The following is a 22,001-nucleotide window of genomic DNA, read 5'->3' on the forward strand; positions in this document are numbered from 1 at the left end:
AAAAAAAAAGAAAAGAAAAGAAAAGAAAAAGAAGCAGTTAACTCCTTATGAACCAGTGTTGGCACAGATACCTTCGGCTTCTCCAAGTCTTGAGAGAAAAACCTAATTCAAAAAAACCTGGATTTCTTTTTCATTCTTTATGAGCCGAGTTGTTTTTCATTTCTTTGCTTGAGAAGGGGAAATAATTGAAATAGGGGAAAATTTCATTTCTCTGCCTGCTGTGGAAAGACATTTTTCAATCATGGTTGAGATTCTCTGAAGTGGGGTCTGGCCAGGCGGACGGAGGCACCAGCAGAAAGCGGGCTGGGGGTGAAGTGGAGGAAGGAGGAGCTGCCCCCACCCCTCCACCCCCCACCCCCCAGCCTGCCTGCAGCCTCCTCCTAAGCTCTGGGCCGCAGCGGCGGTGGGGAACCAAGTAGGGACTCTGCTAGGACCGGAACCTGCTTTTCCTTCGGCTCCTTAGCCAGACAACTGCTTATCAGGAGCCCTCAGACTAGAAGACAGGAAATTAATGCTGGATTGGAGGGTCGTTTGTGCTAAACCACCCACGGTTGCTTAGGAGAAGCTCACAGGCCCTGGGTCCTGGCCGCCCCTCCGTGCGTACAGAGAGCTGCGCCAGGCATTCGGGGGCAAGAACTTAGGCCCGAGGAGGAAGGACCCGCTCCCAGTGGGTCACACCGTACTCTCATGGCACAGCAATGCTCTAGGTGAATGGATTTAAGGAGGGACACTGTTGCTTGCTTATTCCCTGCCCGACAACTGGGGGCTCAGGTTGGGGGTTGGGGGGGTTCTCGCTTCAGTCCCTTCCTCCAGTCCTGGGCTGCCAGGGGCAGGGTCAGAAGATCAGGACCGGGACCCTGTGGAGTCAGCCAGGGTTGAGCGCCCTCGCTGGAGTTCAGTGGGTGAGCGCGCAGGCGTCGGGGCCCAGTAGGCTTGGATTGTGATGCCCCATCTGCTGTTGACGAGGTGGGCCACGAACTTACCTAAAGGCTGTGAGTCTCGGTTTTCTCATTTGTGAAATGAAGATAATACCTCAGGGAATCGCTGTGAGTGGTGGGTTTGGGATGTGAAAGTCAACGTGCCCCTTTATTCCTCACCGCTGAATTGGGGGATCAGTCAAGCAGAAGATAGGCAGGATTTTTTTAAGAAACAAACAAAAAAATTATGTTTCTTGCTACCAGAGATACATTAGAGAACAGGCTTGGATCCACCACTAAAATCGGGGCTTTCTAATAATCTCAGAAGGAACTCACGTGTCCAGGAAGGCAGGCCCCCATCTCTGTCCTCTCTTCGTGTGCACACACATGCACACACACGTGCACACACATGTGCACACACATGCACACACAGCAGGTGTTTCCTTCAGGAAGCAGAGGTTCCCCATAGGGACAGAGAGAAGAGAATACGAGTCCAGACTGACACTGAGAAAGGTGAATCCAATAATCATTGGCCCCTCATATTTATAGTAGTAGTATTTTGTTGGTGTAGCTTTTCACTCCTCTCTAAAGAAATGGATTCATTAAACACTTTTTAAAGGAAAGAGAATTTTTTGTCCTTTTATATCAGAAAAAAATGACATTTTATTGGCTATAAATATGTATGATTGTCCATTCCTCCTGTTGATCTATCTGAACATTTTATTTCTTTTAAAATAAGCAAAGTAGTATGAAAGTAGGACTTTTGGATGGGGGAACAAGTTGCTTGCAACTGTGCAGTCCTGGTTAGGGAGTTAGTAGTGAGTTAAAGTTGATGGCTGGACTTGACAAGAATTTGAAGATGAGAAGCGGCCAAGCATAGAGAGGAGTCAAAGATGACCAGGTAATATGCTTTTAGTCTGTGTGGCTTGGCCTGGGGCAAGGAGAAGATGGTTCTGGAGCATGTTGCAATGAACAGAATTAAGGATGCCAGGAAGTAGAATTTGTTTCTGATTAAGTAAAGGAGTGAATGAATTTAAAATACCTACAGGAGATGACAGATGATAAATATATAAATAGAAGATAGGTAGGTAGATAGATAGATAGATGATAGAATTGGAAACATCTAAAACATGAGATTTGAATTCTTCTGTTCAAAGGAAGTAAGTAAAGCTACTGAAATGGGGTCATTCAAAAATCTTGGGTTATGGCTAAAAATCAATGACAACTGGGAAGAGGTGGATGGAGAGATCTGTTAAAGAAGCCAGAAAAATAAATAAACTAGATGGTCTAATGGCCTCAGGATCTTGGGAGAAGAGTATCTCAAGAAAGGGAATGATCAAGGTCAGGCAATGTAGGGATTAAGAATAATGGGATATAAGGGAAAGCTTTCTTGATTTGATAATTAGGAAGTCCTCATGGATTTAGAATGGTTCCACAGGCCAGGATGCTAGGGATTAAGGGGTGAATGGGAGTGAGGGTAAAGGCATTAATATTCTTTTAAGAAAACTAAGGTAGAAAAATGAAGGAAAGAAAGTCTCTGGTGTTCTTCATCTGTTGTTGTTTTTTCTTTGTGAAGAAGGAATTGGACATGAGCATGTTTAGAGGTAGAAATAAAGGTGAGTGGGAGAAACTGAAGGTCTACAAGTGGGAAAGGACCAAGATCCTGTAAGATCTAGAAGGATGGGCCATGAGCAAGGGAGGAATGGAGGAGGGGCCCTGGGGACAGAGATGGAATGAGGTCCCCTGAAATGACTTCACTCTTACTAGTAAGACGTGGGCAGGATAGATGATGAAGGGTACGGTTTGCAACAGCCATGAGCGGCACGCAGTAGGAATTTCCTGCAAACTGTAGAGGGAACTCCAGCAGTGAGCTCTCAGCTGACACTAGAAACACAGCGAACATCACCGCCAAGTTATTTCTCCTCCTCGCTTCAAAATGAATATTTGTGTAGTATGTTAGACTTGCCAGGGTCAGAATTTGTTCTTCAGGCCTGCATTGTGGGAGGCATCAAGAGCCACCTATATTTTATTAATAAATACCCTCCTAATCATGTTGACGTTTCTGGGTAAGTTTTCTAACATAATTGTCATTTATAACACTTCTGCTGTAACAGATTCTTGATTCCAAGATGTGTATTCTTCCAAAAAAATTGTTTCTCATTTTTGGGAGTCATTCTTTACACTGAATCTTGGGCTTAATCTTATCTCTGAGCCTTTGGCCACTATTCATTCTCTAACCATACCTCTTCTTTTTTGTTTTCTGTTTGACCGTACTTTAGCGGGGATGTGGACAACCTACACATCTCAGAATGACAGATGTGACCGAGAGATTAAAAAAAAAAAAGTAATAGCTTGGGTAGTTTAATGACATGGATGTCAAGGTAGGAAATGAGAACACGGTCAACAATTATTCACACAGTTCCTTTCTTCTTTTGATCAAGAGATATATATTAATCACCCTGTGGTGGGCGCTTTGCTTGGTGCAAGTCATACTTGGCAAATGAGCACATCTTCAGCTCCCAACACACTGGTGTCCAGCAGAGAGAAAAAATGTTTTCGACCATGGTTTATTAATCTCAAGTTGTCGTTCTCCTGGTGGGGCTGGAGCTCCTATCGGTGTTCGTGTGGGCAGAGCAAGTGGGTAGTGGTAACGTTCTCGAGGTCACTGGTTTCTAAACGCCAATGCAGGCACTGCTGCTGGTCCCTAACGAAGCCCCAATCTGTAGAGGAATAGCCCTGACGTCCCGTCATGTGAACAACTCTCCTTCAAACTGAGGTTTTACCCCCCGCATCATTGTGACGTAAAAAAATGCTCCCTTTATTTTTAAGGATTAATGATAAGAGATCATAGACATTTTACTCGGTGAAATAAAAGATTTGCCGCCTAATTCTACCTTTTTTGTTCCTTTTAAATTTTACTGGCCTATTGAATCCCAAAGTCTGAGAACTTCTGTTCCAAATGATCCTGGTTGTGCAAGGAATGTATATTTTTTGAGAAAAAAAAGAAAGAACTCCTCAGTTGGGAAAATCCAGGTTGACTGCTGAGAGTTGGTCCAATTTCCCTGGGCCTCCTTGCCTGGACAGGGTGCGCATTATGTCAAGGAGCTCGCTCTGAGGCTGAAGGGTGCTTTGTCAGGAAATCAATTTAATTACCCACCGTGGCCCGACCCAGACATGGTCTTGGGACAACTAAAATCATAGCTGCCTCTCTGACCATCGGGGCAGGAGATACAACTCTGAAAGACAAAAACCTAAGTCAGGTGTCCCAAGGAGAATTAAAATAAATGATGCCCAGAGCTTCTGCCAAAGAGGAGGTCTTAAGCTTTTCAGCTGAATTGTGTTTTCCTTTTTATCTCTCCAGCTGTATTGTGTAGGATTTGAGGTGGGAATTCCAAGAGAAACCGTAAAGTTGGGGTTCAACTTGACTAATTCTTTTCAAAAGCTCCGTGACTCCATGTGGAGCAGCAGTGTGGGGGCCACCGTCAGCTGGAGTCCGTGCTTCTGGAACACGGGGGCTACTCACCTTAATCAAACGGGCGTTTCTGGGTTGGATCCATTTCCTCCGTCCGCCATAACAAAGCGCCACTAGCTGTGTGCCTTAAAACCACACACCTTTATTATCTCACAGTTTTGGATGCTAGAAATTCAGAATCATGGTGTTGGCAAGGCCCTGCTGCCTCTGAAACCTGTAGGGCAGATCCTTTTCCCTGTCTGTATCTAGTTTCCTAGTGTTAGATCAAAGATTTTTGGTGTTTCTGGGCTCACAGATGCTTCACTTCAATCTCTGCAACTCTGTCTCTGCGTTTCTTCTCTTCTTCTAAGGGCACCAGGCTGCTCGTATTGGGGACCCGCCCTACTCCCAAATGGCCTCATCTGGACTAACTGTATCTGCCACAACCCGAAAGCCAAATAAGGTCACATTCACAGGTACTGGGGGCTAAGGCTTTAACATACCTTTTTGGAAGATACACTTCAACCCATGAAAATTTCCCAGCAATGAACATATGAACGGATGATTCTGGGAGCTCTTACTAGCTAGGCCTGTAGCTGTGGACATCGCAGATAGCGCATAGGGGAGCGTAAACTTTCTTTGGATCTGAATATGGCTTTGAGTGTGTCTTTCTGCGTATAAGAGTGTCTTATAGGTGTTTGGATATCACGTAGGTAGCAGTTAAAATCCTATTAATTTTAGTGTGTGCTTTTTGAAGACCTGATACGTGGAAGAAGTAAAGATGGTACTTACGTGTATTGTGGATCTCACCCGTGGTCTTACAATTTCACACTCATAAGATTGTCCCTTCTCGGAATATTCCATTTATGCTGAGAAAGCTCAGCTTGCAGTGGGACTGCCCATTTCCCCCTACACAACCCAGTACTCCTGAGGCTGTCAGGGCCTCCAGGAAGGGTAAGTGGTCCTATTTTTATGGAAACGGGATCCCTCTTCCTACAGAAGGAGGGAGACCATCTCTCTCTGGCTTCTGCCTTAGCAGCTCCCTTGAGGAATTATTTAAAGCCCAAGAAGAACTTTTACTAATTAATTTTTTTTTTAAGTTTCTGCAAAATACACACACACAGACGCACACACACAGACCCCAATTCTGTCTTCCGAACTCCAGGTCTGCAAGGGAAAAAACATAAGTCCTCACGTTACTACAATCTCGGCCTTGCATGGAGAGGCTTCATGAGACGGAACACTGAGGCGCGTGTGAGGAGCAGTTCTCAGCTCCTGAGGCCTCGGAAGGACCTGCAGGTCGGGTTTGGTAGGTGGGGGGCTGACCCGCAGGTCCCCGCCGCCCGGGCTTGCTCTCGGGTGTCTACGCTTGCTCACCTGCACCACTCGTACCACCTTCCAAGTCCCTCCAGAGTCCAGAGGCCTGTTCTTTTTTCCAGCTTGTTCTTAGGACTCTTTCTTCCCTTTTAACCCCTCCCCAATCTTCCTGTTCACTTAGTTGCCTGAGAGAAGGTGCTGGCTTGAGTCTGCTCGGTGACAACACCTAGAGTAACATAAAAAGGATGGTCACGAAAGTCAACAAACTTGATTTCCTTGCGTGGCAATAGCCGCTTGCAGCTCTTGCTCCGTCGAGCCCTCCTTGAAACCCCTGGCAGCTGTCTGAGCTTAAACGCAGGGCTCTTGAATAATCCTAGCCCAGCGAGAAGCCACTATCTCAGCAGCAGACCGAGTGTTCTAGACTGTCGTCGTATTAAGAGCAAAGGGAAATTTTGATTTAAAGGAAGGCCCTTAATTTTCCAACAAGGAGTGGAAGCGATAACATTTCCTCCACCCCCTGCCAACTCACCACTTTATCGAGACTTGGCTTCTCCGTGTCCCACTCGTTCCTTTGTGCCTGGCTATTTTGTCAAAGGCTTTCACGAGGAGATGTTTTGTTTTGTTTTGTTTTGTTTTTTAACAAGAAATGCATTGAGGCCGTGGAAGGGAACAAATCGATGTATATTTGTGAGTTTGGTAAAATAAGAAATGTGTGTTCTGGGCGTGTGATCCTGCATGTTCAGACCTGGCTTACCTGCCACTCCTGCAAGCCACCCCCAGCTCCCGGCATCCTTTCTCTCGACTTCCACTCTGCACCCCAGCATTTCCCTGCTTGGCTGAAGAGAGATGGCCCAGCCTGTCGTGTGACCCTGGGGGCGGAGTCAGAAGCACACAGACAATTCCACGACAGGGAGTACTGTTTAAAGACTTTCCTTCTTTCTTTCTTTTTCTTTCTTTTTTTGTTTCTTCTTTTCTTGAGAGAGAGAGAGAGAACGCACAGCAGGGAGGGGCAGAGGGAGAGGGAGAGAGAATTTCTCAAGCAGCCTCTGCACTGAGCACCAAGCCGGGCGCAGGGCTGGATCCCACAACCCTGAGATCATGACCTGAGCCGAAATCAAGAGTTGGACGCTCAATCGACAGGGCCTCCCGGGTGCCCCCAGGAGTTCTGGATAAAAGCAGAGTTCTGTATATGGAAAACCCACATTCTGATGTACGCCTCATCACTATACCACTTCATGGAGCTGGAAGCGACATATTTCAGTTAGTCAATAATCCTATACAATACTGTCTGATAAGAAATAACTGCAATTTGCATGATGTTCTGGGCTGTTAGATCTTTTCTTGTTACTCTACTAGCAAATTGCTTTATCTTCCACCTTTTCTTTTTCAGTTCAGATGCCCTACAGCTGCTTTATAGAGCACTTCAACTTGCCATTTATCACTGATCCTAAATATCCCAGCAAGCGGTGTAAGAGCTGAGAGACAAGAGCATCTAAGAAGAGGTGAAGCAATAGATCGGAGTGTTAATGCAGGGAGGGACTTGCTAGGAAGCAGCACTCTGCCCTTGGGAGGGGCCCTGGGCTCAAAGACCCTGTCCCCAGATGAACATCACAGTCTGCAGGCAGCTGGGGGTGCACGGGGCGGGGCGGTGGGGGGGTCCAACCCAAACACGTCACACTATGGAGCTAGGTTTGTGCTTTCCTCCCGACATCCCCCGCGGGCAGGGGGCTGCCCGGCGCATGGGGAGCGCTCACCTAGTTCAGTAGAGTGGATCATACACAAGCCAATGACTGAGGAAGCCATTCCGGATTCCAGAAAGTATATCAGTGTGCACTCGCCTCACGTGAGGTGTAGCCCCGATGGCCATCTTACATCCGTAAGAGTTTCTGGAACATTTCCGTAGTGTGGTCATACTGCGCAGGGCGGAGAATGTTAGTCCTAGCGGCAACAACCCCGAAGGTTCAGTTTCTGATGACATCCTATCTGCCTACCATCCAGTCCTCCTAAAAGTTTTTCTCTAGCATGTTGAGGGCCCACCGACCTTCGTGTTTTCAGTTCACGTGCAGGCAGTGGCCGTCAACGTGGAAGCTCCAGGTGTTGAGACCTGCAGAGTCTGCCCTGTATGTGTGTGTGCGTGTGCATGTGTGTGTCTGTGTGTGTCATTCCATAAAACCTTAAGGATGGTTCGGGAGGACTGCTATTCACTGGGAGCTCAGACTCTGTCCCAGGCTCAGGGATGCCAAGTGACCATACATCTATCGTCCTCTCTAGTCTCCCCAAAACATCTTGAGGTGCCCATCATCACTCCCTTGTTTCACACGTTAGGAAGTTTCAACGCAGAAAACATATTCAACTCGCTTAAAGTCTCGTGGTAAGAAAGTGGCAGGTTCAGGCATTGCAGGCTGCAAGCGCCGTTCCCCATCTACCACGTTGGAGCAGGGCACCCCACTTCCAGACCCGGGCTGTGTGCCACATCGGGGTGTCAGCTTCAACAGGTAGCCCGGCCTTGAACACACGGATGTGCCCTAGGATCCCGCAGGCCCGACGCTTCCTCCCGGCGCTTTCCTCTGGTGATCAATCTGGGCCTCCTCGGCTTCCCCTGCAAAGGTGGTGGCACCATGGGGCCTGTGCCAAGGGCACTTGGGGCGTCCTGGACACAACCTCAGACCTATGACCCCACACTTGGAATGCATCACACTTTTGACAATGTCAGGATAAACGGGACCCTTTGAATTGGGGGTGGTGTTCTCCTTCCTTTCCTTGGCTGTCTGAAATTCTGTGCGCCCCTGCCCCTCCTCGATGAAATGCGAACCATTAAACTAGCTGCTTGGAGTGTCCTCGGCCTCTCAGCCAGGAAAACTCCGTATTGAATTAAATCAGAAAGTGTTGTGGAAATGCACACAATAAACAAATACCAGGTGTCTGTGCTAAGTGGGAGACAAAAGTATGTCATTGGTATTTGGTATTTCCCTCCTGAAATGCTCCTTACAATCTGTCTCCAGGAATCAGAGAGACATAGAATTTCAGACCCTGGAGGGACTTGCGGTAACATTGGTCTAGGCCTCTCATTTTTAAGATAAGGAAAAATTCTTTTCTTTTCATTGACTATGTAATATTTTTAAGTTCTCCAGTGGCCCAAGTCCCCATCTAGCTAATGCTCATAGTGCGAGGCCGCGTGGAAAACGCCTTGAGAACATCACACCTCCCACAACACGCCAAACGGGTCTAAGAGAACCGGTTTGCTTTCTATTTTCTGCTGATCAATTAATCAATCCGACCAAAAGAGCTCACCGAAAAACAAAACCAACCAACCAAACAAACAAACAAAACCCTGAAATTAAGCACAAAAATCACAAGGTAACAAGAATTCTGTTCTTGCTGTCTTTGCTGTCATTCTTAGCGCCTCTACATTGAAAGGACCACAGACTAAGATGTGAGAATTAGATTTGAATGTCTGCATGCAGGAGCTCCCGAGCCTCATCTTTTACTTAAGCTTTCCCGTATTTTTGTTATGCCTCCTCGTTATCTAGCTACCAAAATAGAATGTATAAGATCACACCTCTTGGAGGTATTTTCCTTTTGTTCCTTCCTTTCATTCTCATGCAGAACTTTCCTGCAGGGCTGCTAAGGTTTACCCAGACCCTTGTACAATGCTCTCCTCCTTGGTAAATGATAGGATATTCTTCTTCCTCTTACAAAGAGGTAATCTCACCAACCAAGCTTCCCTCGTTAGAGGGATGATTTGCTGTTCTTTGTGCATATGGACGGTGAAGTCTACTTCTGATACGGAATTCAGCCCCCACGTGCTCCATGTTTAGCCTGTTCATGTGAGTTTTTGCCACTGCCTAAAACTGATAGCAGGTCGGCTTACAGGAAATTCAGTTTCTTTGTGTGTGTGTTTTTTTAAACTATCATTAAGGGAAAAAAACGATTAAAGAGAATCACGTCGATAGCAATGTGACAAACCGCACTGGCCTGTGGGAAATGGAGTGTTAGCACGTCGGTGAGCGTGAAGGCCAGGAGCTCCCAAGCCAACTGCGCTATCTTCCTCTGGGCGAAAACGCCTGTGGCTCTGACGTTTTCTGCAAAGCGTCTCTCCTCCCTGTTGAGAATCACATACAGCTACTGTCTGCAGAATGTGTGTGTCCCAGTTTCGTCCCACCTCCCTCTCCTCCCACCCAGGGAATTCCAGTTTGGGATAGACCAATCCCCATGGGATTTTATGGGATCACTGAAAATGCCACGTTCGTGAGTGTTCTTGTTCAACGCTGTCTCTCTTCCCCGGTAAATGAGACACAAAGAGGAGTTTCCAAGCCGAGGAACTCATGGGTCTTTATTGGTTTCAGACTTGCATCTGAGCCTGTGGATCTCAGTGTCTCTAGGAAAAGGCAGGGCGTTGTGGGTTCCCGGGAGCCGCCAGCTGGCCCAGAGCACACGTGAGAGGTGCCTAAGGGGTGCCCCCTAGATTGTACGAACAAAACACGGTGCCAGTTGATTCTGCATTTTCATTCGATGCAAGTCCTTGGGACCAACATTTTCTACCCCAAGGCCTAAACAGCTTGGTGGTAAAATCTGCCTTTCGAGAAATGCATGCACTGCTTAGCCAGCTTCACCTCATTTCGTGCGAAAGGAGCGATTATCTACCCATATCGTACTCCTAGCTCCTCTATCTCCATTCATGCTAAGTTATTATATTTGGAATCTACAAATCCTCTGTTACAGAGATGGTGAATTTAACCTCAATACTAATCATAGTTTTGGAAACAGTTTTTAATATATGCGGTACCTAAAAATTGTTAATCTACGGTTTTGCACTTTTTCCTGTCGATCTATAATTAAATCATCTGAAAACACACTGATTTTACATCATTATAATAAAGGTGTATTCTGATATCTCTGATGACTGTGGCTGCCTCACATTCATTATTTAATTGCTAGACATTTTACTATCAGCTCATATGGTGTTATCTAAATTAATTGTGAACTTTAATGTACTTGGATCTAAAAAAGGAAATCAGCCGTCTCCTCTGTAAAGAAGCCTCAGAAGGCTGAATAGACCAATTTTATGTTAACGACCTAATATTCTCGTACGGAACAAAGTCTGAATGTTTAGGGAAATGCCCCTTTCAGTTTATGAGAGGTTCTGCATCAGAACACAATCGGTTGACTGGAAAGAGAAGTGTTTTTATCGAACTGCTTGGTGATTGCATTTCTAACTTAATTTCAAGACAGAAAAATCAGTTTAAGAAGTGCCCTTAAATATAGGATGGTCTTTAGGCCGGAGCCCTACTCCAGCCTAAAGGGTTTGTTGGAAATTCTTGGTTGGACTAGGAAAGAGAGGCAGGACGGGACATAATCAAGGGAAATGCCACAGCATTATTGAATTCGTGGGCGTAGATGCTGCAGATTGTGCAAAAGAAAATATATCTATCGGATGGACTAGAGAGGAAGATAAAAGGCAGGAAACAGTTATGTTTTGGGACGTCTGGGTGGCTCAGCAGTTGAGCGTCTGCCTTCAGCCCAGGGCGTGACCCCGGGGTCCTGGGATCGAGGCCTGCATCAGGCTCCCTGCATGGAGCCTGCTTCTCCCTCCGCCTGTGTCTCTGCCTCTGTCTCTGTCTCTCATGAATAAATAAATAAAATCTCTCTTAAAAAAAAGTTACATTTTACCGTGATCAGGGCCAAAAAATATCTGACAATTTTCTATAACCGATATAACAAAGAAATGGTAAAGGCTTCTGCTTGTCTTCTGTTATGATGCACGTACCAACTAACCTTAGTATATGACCTCATTGAGCCTCTACGCCGTGTGCGCAAGGAGATTCGATGGTCCCATCTTACAGATGACGACAGAGTGACCTGACGCTCAGAGTGACCAGACAACCTTCTTAGGAGCGCACAGCTAGAAGGTGGTGGACACAGGGTATGGAATCCTTCTTCATATGCCATGGACAAGAATCAGTGAGGCCCAAGCCTACAATGCGATACTGTCTACACAGCTTGCCGGCGATGCTAAGGGTAGGGCTCAGAGAGACTCCAGCTTGGTCCAAATCACACCGCTAGGAAATCGCAGAGCTGGGACTGGAGCCAAGGTCATTTTCATTCCAAAACGTATGCTCTCTCCAGCATACTGCATTCCATCGCCGCGGACGTCCTCTCCGTCACACGGAGCAGTCTCTCTGGGGAAACAAACCATTCTTTATCTGCGCGAGGTGCAGAGTCATAGTTCCGCCTTCAAGACAGAGGACGGGGTAGATGAATCCGGATGGTCTTTATCTGCCCCAAACTGACGAGCAAATCTCTGGGATGGGGGTGGAAAGGGGGCTCCCCATGGACGCATGTCGCCCACCCCGACACCTGGGGAAGCTCTCTAGCACGAAAGAATCTGTTGGAACTGGACTCAACTCCGAAGCGGTGGCATGTGCAGGGCCTTCACCGCAACGCCCGGGTTTGCCATGTCAGAGCTTGCTGACTCTGTTCCTACTTGATGCTCAACCCCTTCTCCTTCCCTTGGACTGTGTGTGTCTGTCTCACTCCGCTGAAGGCTTCCTTAAGGCAAGGAGTGTGTCTCCAGTGAGATACTCAACACGCATTTATCGAGATCCCGGTATGGGCCAGGCATTGTTCTCAGGATAAACTGTTGGGCCCCACAGACGAGGGCTCCTGCTCGCCCATTTTAGTGGGAGGTACCAGTAGACAGTGGCAACACGGTGAGACGGAGCGTGGTGGGAAAGAGCGGCGTGTTGGGGGGCGCCTATGACCCAGATGGAGGGAGCATCCAAGGGAAGCCCCAGAGGATAGGCCAAAATTGGTCATAGAAACTTAGGGTCACGGAGGTTGGTGAGGGCTCATCCCGGAAGGAGCCGTTGGTTTGAAAGAGTGAAACGAGCAAGAGAACGAGGCCTTCAAATAGTTGGAAGCTCAGTTTAGGTGAGTGGGGCCGGGGGGCCAGGGCGCAGCAGCCGGGGATCGCTGGGGGCCCATGGCTGCCCCCCTAAGCCCTGTAGGGCTTGCATGAAGGTTCGTACATCTGTTTGTATGTTGGTTCTGTTGGTTTGGACTGAAAGGCTTTGGACCGGTTACTCCCACTTGGGATTTGATGTCTCATTTCTTGGCTCTCTTTTTCTTGCTGGCGCTGCTGTGAGGTTGCTATTTTGATCCCTGGCCGGGCCGCCTCATGCTGCCCCACTCCCTACCCGGTTGGTAAGTGGAGGTCTATTAATACTTTATTCACAGTGAACTTGTTGGGACTAATTATCTGATGCCTGCGAAGCCCTGTGAGCCGATTGGCAGAGGGATGTGCCACTAAGTCTCTTGCTTCTCAACAGCCCTGATTGCTTCCGGCACATTCCCCCCGGCTCTGTGGCTCTACAGCAGCAGCTTGTCCCGGTGCCCGGCCCACAGTCTGGCCCTCGCACACCCTCTGCCCTCCAGGCTGGGTGCCGGCAGCTCCCTGGTGTGCAGCCTGCTTCCCTCCCGCGGAGGAGGGGCGCTCACCCCACTGCCTGGCAGTTGGGTCCCTGTGCAGGACCGGAGGCAGCTTCCCTCCTCCCCACCTGGGTTCCTTGGATGATCAGGCCCTGCTGTCACCAGCTCTCCAGGCTCTGACGACCTCAGTACTTGTCAGAAGCAATTAATGGTGAGGGCTTTGCTCCCCCTGCTTGTTTTCAGAGAAGAAAGTAACAGTAAATATCCAGCCCTGTCCCCTGATGTTGCATTTTCTAGAAAGACAGGAGACAGAAGGCGGCGGTGGCAGAGATGGAGAAGGGCGAACGGACGCCCAGGCCTACTGCGTGCGGCCTGCGACCCGGGTGGGGGGTGGCGGTGGGGGGTTGGGTAGCAGCAGCAGCAAGATGAGGACGTTGGGGAGCTGGGCCGCCCTCCTTTCCTCCACCTCAGGAGCATCCTCTCTACCTTCGCTACTCCCGGCTACAGGACCGCCTGTGCTCCGTATCTCTTCCAGAGAGTTCTCTGACGTCCCGTCACTCGTCTGCCGCTGCATTGCCCTTGTGGGCTTCCTCCAGCGGACGGTGGCAAAGAGCAGGCCTGGGCTGGAGCCTTGGAGCTCCGGGGTGGGGGGGGGCCTGGGATCCCGGGCAGGTGCGTATCCCCAAGCTCTACTCCCCTCCCGCGTGAAACGAAGATAAGCGCTTAAACCTACAAAGGAAGCAAAAGCATTCTGACGTCTAATTAGCCTAAAGGGTCTATTACTCGAAGCGAACATTGGAATCCTACCTCCTCAGAGTTCTCCGGTCACTGGATTTCTATGCACTCTTTAATAATTAATCATGATGTATGGATGACAGTGGTAGAGTCGCGCACATGTTTATAAAGAGCTGCCGCCTGCATTTTTTCTTTTTTTCTGTTGATTTGCAAAGGGCCTGTGAATTAGGTTAGGAAGGAGTTCCTATCACCTTGATTTCAGAGTCGGGAAATCTGAGGCCGGCACTTGTCCCCGAGTGTGGTTCCACACTTGCTGTCTGGGCCTTGGTTAGTGGTCGGCTCTAGCGGGGGGGGGGGTTCGCCCGCAGTGCCCGGGGCAGGGGGGTGGAGGGGCTGCGGGTGGGCTGGGGCGGGAAGGGCGTCGGGGGCGTCGGGGGGGTAGCTCTTGGTTCGGTCGACACCGAGCAGGGGAAAGCCCCCCGTGCCGGGGACCCACACACCTGTGCTGGGTGCGCGGGGGGGTGGGGTGTGGGGGCTCTCAGGTGCTCGCCTAGGAGACATCGGAAGCCTTCAGAACACCTCCCTCCTGAGAATTCACTGAGAATGGTTCTGATTGTTTGTCAGCCTCATCAAGTCCGGGAGGTGAGAACGCGCCTTTGTTCGTGAAACGATAGCCTCCCGTCGTCCCGCGTGCGAGCATTTGCAAGGCGGTGTTTCCATCCCTGGGGAGTTCTTCTTCCTCAGCCTCGGTGCTTCCTTGGGGGGCTACTTCCCTTCAGCTGTCGCCTGGCCGTGGTCTTTACATTGACCCCTATTCCTCTTACTACCCTAACTTCCAGCGTCCCCCACCTTCCATTCTCAACAGCCCCAGCCGTGAATTTTTCACTCTATTCTTCAGTATAAATAAATACTAATTTTCAGCGGAATTTTTCTTTCACTGTTGTCGCTTTCAGATTCTGGGGGAGAAAACGAGATAAGACAGTGTCTCTGTTCTGTGTCAGGGCATCTTGCGTGTTTGAGGACAGCCGTGTGATGGAACTGTGGCCGCGTCTGCCCAGGCCGAATCGTGTAGAACTTTCACAAAGTGACTCCACGTGCACTTTGGGGAGCACCAAGTCTAGAATGCAAGTCCGATTTTGGTATCCGTGTGAGAAATAAAAAGGAAATATGCGCTTTTATGTATTTCTGGCTTCTCTTCCCCGGGGAGATCTTTCTCTCTTGTGCCTCATGAAGACCCGAAAGCCCCTACTCTGTCCTCAAGCGCGTCGTCAGCTCCTTGTGCATTAGCGACGTGAGCCTCATCGGTCATTAGACATAAAGCCTCCACCCCCGCCCCTCACAGAAATACGGGTCATGATCCAGGGCGGCAGTAACGACGGGAGCGTCTTCTGCCTTATATGAATCTTTAAATCCCTGAAGAAGTCTCTGTCAAATAGGTGGCTTTGTCTCCTAACATTTACATTTCCAAGAAGTCCCTTTCCGGGGTGGAGTCACTTACATCGGGGGACGTTTCTAAGACCCAACAAGGTGCCCCCTTCATTTCAGACTCCATGCATCCTGCACCACGCGACCACCTCCCCAGTTGGATTATTGGTTTGTGGGAACTATAAACCGGGCATCCCCTCTCTCTCTTACACTAGGATCTCAAGGTGTCCTCCCCAGGTCTGTATCAAGGCATTTCTCCGAGACGTCGTTGAACTACAGGTGGTGTCGGCTAACGACGAGCCACTTTCTGCTGCTAGACACCCTCCTTTGGGGCAAGTCTGCCTTTGAGCATGAAATGCGCTTCTCAGAGGCTCCACAGTAGGGTCCCTTGGCTGGAATGACCCTGTTGCTACTCTGTAGTCAAGATATCCCCATATAATCCTCAGCTGGAAGTACATCAAGGGAGCGTGCTGCTAAGAACTGGATGGGAATCCCCGGAACATTTGTAAAGATATTCAGAAGTTGGCAAATGAGGCAGTGCCCATGGTGAAAGGATTTCCAGGTGTACATCCGTGCCCGCTCGGCAGGTGTGTGATTTCAGGCAGGACGACTTGCCTCATGGAGCCTCAGTTCTTCCCTCTGTAGAATGGACCTAGTATCTGATTCCCATGAGTGACGGGAGTCAAAGGACTGCCTGCGAGATGCTAAGTGTATCTCACCAGGTTTCCGGGCATCTCCAGGTTTCCTGTTCCTTTTCTCCCCTGTACTAGCCAGGATGCTGTGCTCTGCAAGCTGAGAATGATTGCTAATGTTTGGTGGGTGCATCCATGCCCAAGAATGTTTCTAAGCATTTAAAATGCATGACGGTGGGGCACCAGGTGGCTCAGTGGTGGAGCGTCTGCCTGTGGCTCAGGGCGTGATCCTGGGGTCCCGGGACTTCATGGGGCCGCTGGGGGTATACGACTGCTACAGACGAGACCCAGAAAAACGTATTCTCTCCTGCTCTTCCTCCCCGCACTTCCCATCCGTCCCTCCATCATCATCCCTCTCATGTATTGTGCACCTGTTGCATCCTACTCTCCAGACATTGAAGATGCGACAGTGCACAAGCAGTGAGAATGCAGCTCTCCCAGAAGGCACCACCGGGGAGGCAGTGCTTGTGCCTAGAGGCTTCCGAACAGGTGGAGACCGATGCGGCCCATGCTGTAGCCCCCATGACTTTTTGCGGGGATGTTACTAGCCTGAGCATAGACCGAGATGCCACGCTTCGAGCTCGTATCCAGTTGCCAAAATGTTTCCAACAAGAAAACAGCGCAGAAGACGTAGGGCAAGGTCAGACCTCACAGATTGTCAAGCAAGGGAGAGCTGCGGGAAGCCCCCACCATGGAGGGGCCCAGGGAGGGCGTTTCAGGAATGGGAAGGAACATTCCTTTTGCGTTCAGAGGGCCACGGGCAGTCAGAGCTGGGCTGACCTCACCCTAAAGCGGGGCCCCGCATCCTGCGTCCTGCAGCACATTTAGCCGCTCCGGCCTGCGGCTCCCCCCGGTGACCTGTCGGCGCCCTTGCCTTGCCGGCAGCAGGTGAGAGCGGCCCAAGGGCCGAACGCTAAGCCGAGTGTGCTGGGCGCCAGGGCCCCTGCGGCTGGGCGTCAGCCGTGAAAGGTAACAAGTCACCTGGCGGGAAGGCCTCCCGACTCTGCGCTCCGTCTTCTCTATTCCTCCTCTTTCCTTCTTAGTCTGTCGTGGAAGAGACCGCGCACTGAATCGTGGAGGAGCAAGGAAACCTTCCGGTCGGTGAGGCAGGGGAGTTCAGGGGAGCAGAGCATCCCCGCTCCAGGTGCGCTCTTGGCACCTGGATCTGGGCCCGAGTGGCCGCAGACCCGGCTCTCAGTCACCCCGCCTCTGGCTCAGTCTGACCCCATGCCGCTCCTGCAGCAGACCCTCGTGGCCCAGCGGCAGCGCCTATTTCGACCGTGATCCCTCGTCACTGTCCCCACTGTGACCACCTGGCCCAGGCCTCCCATGCCTCGGTTGCCCCTGCCCGTCCCCAGCCTCCAGCCCGTCCAGGTGGAAGCTGGGCCGTCCCAATCCTCGGCCTCCCGTGTCAGCCCTAGCAAAAGCCCGAGATGCGAGCTCCAGGCCGTCGCTCCGTCCGCACTGCACGAGCTTTCCCGTGGGGCCGCCTGTGCCTTCGCCTGCGCCTTCACCCACGCGGCCCTGGCCCCACTGGCCTCCTGCGCCCGGGCTCGTGCGCGTCCACGCTGGGCCTCGGAAGTCCTGCCCTGGACCCTCTCCTGCAGACGACTCGAGCTCCCGCCGGCGCACCTGGTGGATCCGTACCCTCCGCCCCGTGGCCTTTCCCTGGATCTGTCATTGGCCAACATATGACCTCTTCTCTTTTTTGCTCGTTGGCTGTTATCTTTTTAATTAAAATGTAAGCTCTATGAAGATAGGGACTTTGTTAGGTTCACAACTGTCTTTCTAGAACTAAGAAGGTGCTTAATAAATAATAATAAGTTGATTAAATGTTTAATAAGTGACTAATAACTAATTTATTAGTATGCATTCAGGGAAAGTTCCCAGGGCATAAAGAATTGACTTGGCCATCTCGTCCCCAACTGCCCTTATATTACGGTTTCCTCTCAGGCAACATAAATGTGGCTTAATAATTAATATTCTAATTTTTAAATGTAATTCTCATTTAAAAAAAAAGCATTATTCCCTTTGTACTTTCTTATCTCACTTCTACATCAAAAATCGAGGCGAATCAGCGTGTTTCTACCAAATACAATTGACCCTTGAGCAACACAGCTTTGTACTGTGCAGATTCACTTGTATACGGGTGTTTTTTTTTTTTTTTTTTCAAAAAATGCAGTAGAGTGCTATAAATGTGTTTTCTCTTATGATCTTCTTTTTCTGAAGATTCTATTTATTAATTTGAAAGAGAGCGAGAGAAAGCGAGCGCACAACAGGAGGGGCCAGGATGAGGGAGAAGCAGACGCCCCGATGAGCAGGAGCCTGATGCAGGGCTCGATCCCAGGATTCCTGGGTCATGACCTGACCTGAGCTGCAGGCAGACGCTTAACCTCGGCTCCGCTCTCTTATGATTTTAAGAAAAATCATAAGAGATTAAGAAAAATACCATTTTCTTTTCAGTAATTTACTTTGTTGTAAGACTAGAGTGTGGAGGGGAGTGCCTGCCTTTAGCCCAGGGTGTGACCCCGGGGTCCTGGAATCGAGTCCCACGTTGGGCTCCCTGCATGGAGCCTGCTTCTCCCTCTGCCTGTGTCTCTGCCTCTCTCCGTGTGTCTCTCATGAATAAATAAATAAAATCTTAAAAAAAAAAGACTACAGCGTGGAATATAAACATACAAAGTAGGTGTTAATCCTGTTACTCGGTGGCGTCTCTCATCAGCAAGGCCTACAGTGGACGGGAGGCTCTCATACTTAGGTTCCTGGGGAGGGCAAGGTTTGGACGGGGGGTGGGGATGCGCCGGTGCCCCAGCCCCGTGCTGCTCAGGGGTCAACGACAGAGAGAGACACTTGCGCTGGGACGGAAATGCATGGGTTTTTATTCCCTTCGGTGTTCTCGCGTCTCAGACCCTAAAAGCTCACCTTGACTGAACGGTAGGGTATCCTAGGAGGAAATTCGGAGTTCCGGCCTGGCAGCCTGGTCGCGGTGAGAAACCCCGGCTCTGTAGCCTTGTCCAGCCAGCAGCCGGGGGGAGCCCCTCCGGGCGGAAGCCCCTGGGGTTCAGCTCCAAGCCTGTTTCAGTCACACCCTCTGTGACCTTGAGGAAATGCCTGCATCTCTCTCCTCTCTGTGTCAGTTTCTACTTTTGGAAACTTAGAGAAGGTGATGATGACATTAATTATGTGATCCCACAAATCTGCATTGAGAATTAAATATGGGAGTACTTGAAAAGGACTTGGAACCAGGTCTAGCGTACAAGACTGTTTAAAGAGCAGAGACATAGCGGGGCGCTTCTTTTTCCTGTCCCTGGGACCCTGAATGGGTTTTCCCATCACACTGGGCCTCAGTTTCCCTATTGATAAAGAAGAGAGGGATGGGAAAGATTGGATCATGTCTAATTGTGATTTTATCCGCTCTAACATTTGAAGCCCAAGGTGAGGTTGTCTGAGAGCCAGGGAGACAGATTTTGTGCTATTTTAATTTAATTTTTACATTACTTCTGCCCAGGCCTTGGAGGTTTCCAATGGATTAGCCTGATTTCAAATCCAAAGCCTGGCAGGCCCTCCTGGTTCCCCGGCAGCTTTTTCCTGACATGCAGAGTAGATGCCTAGTGAGCATTCCCGGAAGCCCCTGGGGAGCCGGGCTGGCGGGGCAGGGCCACGGGGTCTCGCGGCACGGGGGTCCCTCTGCTGCTGGGGCTCCTGGCATCACCGGGCCACATCGGGCAGACCCCAGATCCCCAGAACTGTGTGCGTGAGGGGCGTGGGCCGGGCGAGGGGTGCGTGTGCCTCAGAAGGACTCAGTGGAAATCTTTCCAGAAATCTCCACCCACCCTGTCCAGCGCATCTCCAGAGCAGTGTCTGGCAACCCTAATCTCCGACGGGGGTGATGAAGCAACTACACCCCAAGGTTCATGCTCACTGGGCCCCTGTTACCTTCTCGGGACGGCCTGCAGAAGCTGGATCCTTGTGCACCTGCTGGGCCTTCTCACCCCAAGTGGCAATGACGGGGGCACCAGGGCGGCTTGGTCGGGGACGCGTCTGCCGTGTGCTCGGGTTACGGCCCCAGGGTCCTCGGGTCGAGCCCCATGTCTGGCTGTCTGCTTCTCCCTCTCCTGTGTGCTCTTCTCGCTGTGCTCTCTCGCTCTCTCTCTAATAAATAAATAAAATCTTAAAAAAAAAAAAAGTGACAATGAGTTTACTGTCGCTGCCGGCCGTGAAGAAAAGGGAGTTGTGCCTGTGACTCGTAGGCCCGCAGGCGAGAACCCCACTTCCCACCCTCACCCTGGAGCCGCCGGTTCTCAAGGCCTGGAACAAGATGCCTGTGTGTAGGGCCCGCCGTAGGGAGCCAGTTCCCCTCCTCAGATCGCTCGCTCGCTCATTTCCTCCGGGCCCCATTCACGGAAATAAGAGGATCTTTGTCGTTCTATACGGACTGTGACGTGTGTGGCCTTTCAAAGCTGGATGTTGTTCAAACGGCAGGGCCCGGGGCCAGCGGGCCGTGCCAGGTTCTCGTCGTCTTTACCCTGGGAGCCCGGGTCCCCGCTAGTGTGAGCTAAGGCATGAGGACCCGGGGAGAGGCTGCTGGTGGCGGGCCTGCCCCCGAGACACCAGGGCAGCGGGGCCAGCTGAGCCACCTGGGCCACCAGCGGCTTTCGACCGCGGGCTTTCTCAGTCGCCCCCGATTCACACCTGGAGCGACCCTGAGGGCCAGTGGGCTCGTCCAGGGATCAGTGGGCTGGAGAGGCCCGGCCTCGTATGTTCCAGAAGCTACCCCAGAGGTGTTTGGCGGCACCGATCTCCCGGAGGAAGGGGAAGGAGGAAAGAGTGAGGCAGGTAGGAAGAAGACAGGAGGAGGAGCCCCCGCCCCGAGTTTGCGCTCCGCGACAGCCTCCGGGCCGTGAGGGGTGGGAGGCACGGTCACCAGCAGAGGGTGGTCCCGGGGAAGAGGGGACCCCGAGGGGGACCCGGGTTCCAAGCCCAGTTCTCCTGCCGTCTGGGCGGCGGGGGGTGGCCTCTGGGAAAAGCACTCGCAGCAACAGAACTGCAGTTTCTGCTCTGTCCTCAAACAAGAGGGGACCTTAATCCTGCTCGTTCTAGAAGCTGCTTGTGCAGTCGCCCATTCCCCGATGGTGGGGGCGGGCAGCTCTCCTAGCCTGGGCATGAGCAGGGAGGCCGGTAGGCGTGGAAGGAGCTCCGGCCTGGCCCAGGGGCAGCGGGTTTGGGGGGGCTCCGGGGACCGGAGCGCGCTCGCGGGGCAGGTTGCAGGTGCCACACAGCAGAGAGGTGCCCCTCGGCAGCCGTGGCCCGTCGCCCCCGCTTCCTGTCCCAGGGCTCGTGCCCGTCCCTCTGGGCGCCTGGCTTGTTCCTAGGCCGCTGGGCCCCGCTCAGACCCGCCGCCTCTCGCACACGTTTCAGATCGTCCATCCTCAACACAGAAATACAACCCACAGGGACACAACGTCGGATGCTATTTTAGTGCCTGGCTCTGTCCACTTGGGTTACCAGAATCTCCACTTGAGGAGTTAAGTAGGACGGTGGTGGTTCGGAGCCGTCACAGATCAGCGTGCGAGGAGCTGATTGTTAGATATTCAGGGATTGTGTGGCCCGGTTTAAATCTTTGGCAACTTCAAATTGGCCCTAGTGGGAGTATTTACTCGGAGAAAAATCAGCAAACAGTACAAATCAGAGCTTCCTTCCCTTTTTCTTTTTCTTTTTCTTTTTTTTTTTCTTTTTTTCAGAGCACTGGTTTACCAGCCTACCACTGGATAGAACCCACTTCATGTAGGTGCTAGTTAATAGGATTTACCCACAGGACTATTTCACAACCAAGGTATGGGGAAGAGTTGAAGCAATGCAAACTAATCCTATAGAATATCAGTCGTTCCCAAACCTCAGCCATTCCCGAGCCTCCCACTCTTCCATATCGATACGTGACCTTTCTCAACATGCTTGCTATTCGCTAATTGAGAGCTATTAATTTTTTCACATTTTTAAATTTTTTTCACATTTATTTTAATTTTTTTCACATTTTTT

The 22,001-nt window shown here is 50.6% G+C and overlaps 1 protein-coding gene and 1 long non-coding RNA gene across 3 annotated transcripts in view; one reads left to right on the forward strand and one right to left on the reverse strand.

The window, feature by feature from the left end:
* Nucleotides 1-22,001, forward strand: part of OPCML (opioid binding protein/cell adhesion molecule like) — a 1,015,083-nt gene that overhangs the window by 227,691 nt on the left and 765,391 nt on the right. The gene's annotated exons all lie outside the window — the stretch shown is intronic.
* Nucleotides 374-14,243, reverse strand: LOC111095770. Of its 2 annotated transcripts, none has more exons than XR_005359024.1 (3): nt 13,921-14,243; nt 11,461-13,842; nt 374-10,146 (listed from the first exon to the last, which is right to left on the reverse strand). It is a non-coding gene; the product is annotated as an uncharacterized LOC111095770 (long non-coding RNA). The 2 variants fall into 2 exon arrangements; XR_005359025.1 differs by having other exon boundaries at nt 11,461-11,864; nt 13,921-14,242.

The sequence above is a fragment of the Canis lupus genome, chromosome 5 (genome assembly GCF_011100685.1).
Source record: "Canis lupus familiaris isolate Mischka breed German Shepherd chromosome 5, alternate assembly UU_Cfam_GSD_1.0, whole genome shotgun sequence".
Lineage (NCBI taxonomy): Eukaryota > Metazoa > Chordata > Mammalia > Carnivora > Canidae > Canis > Canis lupus.